Source organism: Alligator sinensis, unplaced genomic scaffold (genome assembly GCF_000455745.1).
Source record: "Alligator sinensis unplaced genomic scaffold, ASM45574v1 scaffold619_1, whole genome shotgun sequence".
NCBI lineage: Eukaryota > Metazoa > Chordata > Crocodylia > Alligatoridae > Alligator > Alligator sinensis.
Window position 1 is genome coordinate 1,045,960 of NW_005842134.1, and position 5,655 is coordinate 1,051,614.

General features: G+C 57.1%; 1 protein-coding gene across 1 annotated transcript in view; it reads right to left on the reverse strand.

The window, feature by feature from the left end:
- SHROOM4 (shroom family member 4) overlaps positions 1-5,655 on the reverse strand; it is a gene marked incomplete at its 5' end in the record, with an annotated part of 63,199 nt that overhangs the window by 28,534 nt on the left and 29,010 nt on the right. The gene's annotated exons all lie outside the window — the stretch shown is intronic.

Genomic DNA, 5,655 nt, shown 5'->3' on the forward strand with positions numbered 1-5,655 from the left:
TGTAGGGAACTGTGCTAGGCTAAACAGTGCTGGGGACTGGAAGTAGAGAGCAGACCAGAAATGATAAGCCGAACCCGTCTCCCCCCTGCACAGCACTGTCCCAGTGGCAGCTGGCAACATAGGAGCACAGAGACGCCATGATGCCAGAACCTGAAGATGAGATGCTGATCTCCACCCCTTGAGGGGCCCTCAGCCCCAGCCACCGAGTCCTTCTAGGTTGCCTTTATCTCTAACTCATGAAATCTGTGGCTCACATAACCAGGGGCAGGCAGAAAGGGAAGAATCATAGAGCTTGGTACACCTCCCCACTCCACTGCAGGAATCAAAATGTTCTCAGCTGCCGATAAGAAAGGGGACAGCAGGCTCATCCCGTCTTGGTTTGATACTGCCCAGCTAGAGCTCTTGGGGGAGAAGGCCAGGCCACAACAGTAGCTGAGGCAGCTGACCCCACAACAAGCCCATCTGGGTCAGAACTGTCCTCCTATGACCCTCAACCTAAACCCACTCTCAGGTCCCTGGCTGCCACCAGCCTTGCCTAAACCTTGACCAGCAGCTCTTCAGCCAGTGCACTTGTTGTCAATGGCTCAAGAAACCTTGCCTGTACCATGACTTTGCTGCTGAGAAAAACAAAGTAGAAGCAGCACGACCAGTGGGGATTCGCTTGTTCCTGTGAGGGCCGTCACGCAGTGCTGGCTACTTCTGGAAGAGCACACGGCTGCGGGGCAGAAATGAGGGGCACCAGGAAAGCTGGGAGGGGGAGCTCAAGGCTAAGACAGTAGGGGTTGTGGGGCAGGACTGAGTGACCCAAGTGGAGCTGGGGCTCAGCACAGAAATGGAGGGAGTTGCTTTGCAGTTTCTGAAGCAGCAGCTCTCGGACAGGGAGCCCCTAAGACAGGGCACTTAACGGGGCAAGAGGCTTTAAGGCAGGATGAGCTACTACACAGAGGAGGAGCACCTGGCTCAGGTGAGGGTGGGACAGTGCAGCTGTTGCTAGGGAGAAGCAGGATACAGTCTCTCTCTCTCTCTCCTGGCAGAAGGGATCACACCTAGCAACAACAAATTGGGAGCAGAGGCTCTTCCCCTCCCCAGCTGGCCCCTGAGCCAGTCTCCATCCAAAGCAAATAGAGCTATTACCCAAGAGAGGTCCAGTGCTCTGGGCAGAGGAGCCATGGCAGAGTGGGGGAGTACCCTCGAGCCCAAGGGCCCCGCACTTACCATGGTGAATTCCAGGGAGCTCCAAGCCGGGCTTCCCCTGAAGCCTCAGGGTGCCAGGATCCCCTGCCACCAACTCGCTACTCTGAATCCATTGACAGCCCTGCCCTTCTTGCAGGGTACAGAGTCCAAGCCCCTCTTCTGTCTCGTGGAGCCCAGGTGCCAACAAAGAGCACCAGGGAGCCAGTGCTTCAGGGCAGTTGTTACCCACTGGGGGCCAAGGCTAGTACTGCTGAGACTGATCCCAGTGTGAGGGCTCCTTGCTGGGCAGTGTGGAGCCCTGCCCCCCCCAGACTGCACAGCCTATCCCCTGGTCGCTCTGGGGCGAACAGGAGCAGCCAGGAAGGGAGTGAGGAAGTGATGTTCAGGGAAGATAACAATCTGGACAGCAAAGAATTCACTACAATAATGAGAGAGAAAACAGTCAAGAGGGCTGGGTGGGAGAGGATCTGGGGGCTTCCTGGCTCCACAGTGTGGCCACAGAGGAGGAAACTAGGAGAGTGGGCAGCTCCCTGATCTGCAAATATCGAGGGCATTGGCTGAAGGGCCCCGGCGGGGCAATGCTTCTGCAGGGAAGGTGGCAGCTGGGGAGCTGTGAGTGGGCTCAGAAAGAGGGTCATGGAGGGGCAGTCCCAAGTCATGGGGTCAGTTCCTGCTGCCACTGCAGGCTGTAGCCTGAGTGGGAACTATATTCCACTGGGGCATCTCAAGGACTGAGGTGTCAGTGCCCTGGGCTACTAAACAGGTGGCTTCGGCTGGCATCCCATGATGATAGCTCCCCCTTGCCAAGTCAGCAGGGGGCTGGCAGACTGGGCACAGCCTTGGAATGCAGCAAGTCCGGGACACAGGCTGCCTCCCAGGGTCCCTGACTGAGGGATGATGGTTCTGGAGACCACAGGTTTCTGGGGAATCAAAGCCTGAACCAAGGGGTTCACACCAAAATACACAGCCTACCCAGTGGGGGCAACAACTCAATGTATGCCCTGAAAAGGAGACACCAGAGAGTTGAGCAACTTACTTCCTCTGCCCATGGTCTGGCCCATGGGAATATGCTATGCAGATCAGAACTCCTCCAAATTAGAGGCAGGCATGGGTGAGGAAAAGGCAAACAGCACAGGTGCATATGCCCCAGCATGCTGGAGCACCCCTGCACCAGGGAGTCTTGGGGGAGTGGTGGATTACCAGCAAACATTGGTCAGCGTGCCAGGGAATTACACTGCAACCTGGTGTTTAACAGACACTGGTAGGGCCATGCATGGGCACAGGAAGCCTGGACTCAGGACAACAGGGGGCTGTGGGTCAGCAGTGAGGGGCACCAGGCAAGCAGTGGCAGCCGGCTAGGCCTGGGGGGGGGGGGGGGGGAGTTTGCTTGCTAGTTCCCCACATCTGGCAGCCCCTCTCCCCATTCCACTGCAGGAACTGAAATGCACTGAACACACTAGTAAGTTGGAAAGCAGTAAATGACTGAAGTATGGGACAGGGCAGTACAGCATGCCCTCCATGGACAGAGAGCTCCCACCACCAGGAGCCTTCTCTCAGGCCCTGGGATTCAGGGCAGTCCCCTCCTCTGCTCAGTTTAGCTATGGCAGAGAAAGTACATGTTCAGCCTGCGGCCTTACCAAGATCTGTCCTCCCTGCTTGCTTCCCTCACTATAGGGGGTAGAGTCCTCACGGACAGGAATTCAAACTAGAGCCAGCGGTAAAGCAATGGCAGGGGCCCTGGGGGCAGTCTGATCTACTCAGGGCTCAGTTGAGCCTGCCTTTGTTTGGACAGCCACTTTCTGTGAGATCACAGCCTATCCAGTCCTGGATGGACTCTGGCCAGGGCTGAACAGGGATGAATTTTGGGGGCGGAAGAGGGGAAGTGGGGGACAAAGTAGGATCTGGGCTATCACACTGGTTCAGCCACCCAAGCTCTCCTGCTATTTGTAGTTTGTTTTGCTGTGACCGAAGCAGCTGCAGCCACTTCCCTACCCTGAGCAGCTGGGCTCCTGCCTCCCGCAGCCTCCCCCACCAGGCCAACCTGAGCCCTCGCACAGGAAGCCGGGTGGGAAAGAACAGCAGGCAGCATGAGATCATGGGCAAGGAATTCCACAGCCAGCTTTACCAGGTGGGAAAGATGAGGGAGAAATGGCTGGCCCAGAGCAGCCCTGTCAGCCACAACACAGAGGGTAAGTGTGCCAGGCAGAAGGCTGGCCAGGGCTCTGCGACACTGCCTGCCTCTGCTCTGGCCATAGGACCAGGCCACACCACAGCTTATGGGCCTGGACTGATCTGAGGTAGCCACAATGCACGTAGGAATGTCCTCAGGTGGCCGAGTTTGCTTCTATTTCACTCCATCCCACTGTCCAACCAATAGCCAACAGCCCCAGAGGGAGATGCCTCACTAGAGCTTCTGACAGAGATTACCAGCTGGAGCTGGGGCAAGGCTCGAGGGGGCAGGGTGATCTGGGCCCATCTGCACTCGAAGACCCCAGGAAGACAACCTGGAACTACCTCAAAGGGCAGGGCACTGAGATCACCTAGGCACAGGCCCCAGGGAACGTGACACTGCTGCTTGTCAGCCTGCATCAGAGCTAGGGCTTTGCGAGTCCAGCTGCACTAGGGATCAGGGGAGTGGACAATGGACACCATTAAACCCACTGGCTCCCTTCTCTCAGAAGGAGGGGCAAGGCCCTCTCACTCCCGTTAGAAAGGCTCAGGCTAGAGGTGGCTGTGGAGCCAGAGATCACCAGTGACCCAGTCCCACATTGGGATGGTCTCAAGTGAGCCACAAGCAGTGATAGGGAACCAAGAACCAAGCCGTCCCTTCGCCTGCACAGAGGGCGCTGTGGAAGCCCAGACCAGACACCTTTCCCAGTCACAGAGGACACTCCCCAACACGCTGCTCTCGCTGGAGGATTGAGGCCTTGGCTGAGAAAGCTCAGGGCCTTTCAGAAGGAGAAAACAGATGCACATTCCAGCCACAGGAGGGTGCCAGAAGCTAAGGCAGGGAGCCACAGGTCTAGAGAGCCTCAAGGCCCTGCACCACAGCTCCACGCTCCCATGGCAGAGACTGTGGCAGCCTCCACACCTGGCCCTGGCGCCAAGGGGAAGGATGAGTCCACTTGGCCAAAGCTGTGACCTCAACTCTCCAATGCCAGGGTTGGTTCCTGGGTCCACACAGTCCAGCCTCACCTAGAAGCCCAACTCCTTGGTATCTGGCATTGAGGAGCAAACCACAGGCAAAGACACTGCAGAGGGTGCCCTTGAGACTAAATAGCATTGAGTTCACATAACTCCTCCCTACCCTGGGGTCACTGTCATAGGGCTGTGGGGTGCCAGGCAGAGAGGACAGCCCAGCCCACAGCTCCCTCATACCCCATGAGCTGAGGGAGTTAGGCACCTTCCCAGCAGAGATCTGAGGAGGTTCAGCTCATCCCTCAGGGAGAGGTTGCAGCTGCCCTATTGCCCATGTCCCTGGAGCATCAAGCGTCTATGGAGAGGAAAAGCATGGCACCAGACCCTGGACCCAATGTGAACTCAATGCTCAATGCCCAGGCCTCTCTCCCCATGCCATAGCCATACACTTGCTCCCACCTCAGTGGATGCACATGCACCCAGCTCTGCTCTACTAGCTTGGGCCAGTGTATCACTAAAGACAGCAAGACCCTCCCCCGCCTCCCATGGCCAGAATCAACTCCCAATTCATGCTGGGAGATAAGGACACATCCCTCTGGAGGTGCAGGGGAACACACACAGCTTTGCAGTTGGAGTACTGCGTCCAGTTCTGGGTGCCACACTTCAGGAGGGATGTGGACAGCATTGAGAGGGTCCAGAGGAGGGCCACTCGCATGATCTGGGGACAGCTGGGCAGACCCTATGAGAAAAGGCTACGGGACCTTAACCTGTTCAGCCTTCGCAAGAGAAGGCTGAGGGGGGATCTGGTGGCTGTCTACTAGGGGGGACCAGCGGGGTTTGGGAGAGACCTTGTTCCCCCAAGCACCTCCTGGAGTAACAAGGAATAACGGCCATAAGTTGCTAGGGAGTAGGTTTAGACTAGACATCCGAAGGCACTACTTCACAGTCAGGGCGGCTAGGATCTGGAACCAACTTGCAAGGGAAGTGGTGCTTGCTCCTACCCTGGGGGTCTTTAAGAGGAGGCTCAACATTTACCTGGCTGGGGTCATTTGAGCCCAGTTTTCTCTCCTGCCCACAGCAGGGGGTCGGACTAGAAGATCTACAAGGTCCCTTCCAACCTTACAGCTATGAATCTATGAATCTTTCCGCAAGCAGAGGAGATGCAATCTGCCCCCACCACCACCACCACCACAACCACAGTGAGCAGGGAGCCCAGTCCAGCTCATATAGCCTCCCACCCTCAGGTCACCTCCCACCTGATCCCAAACTCCCTTCTGCCACAGGATAGCAAGGCCTGGCTGAGGACAGAGTGGGACAAGTAGG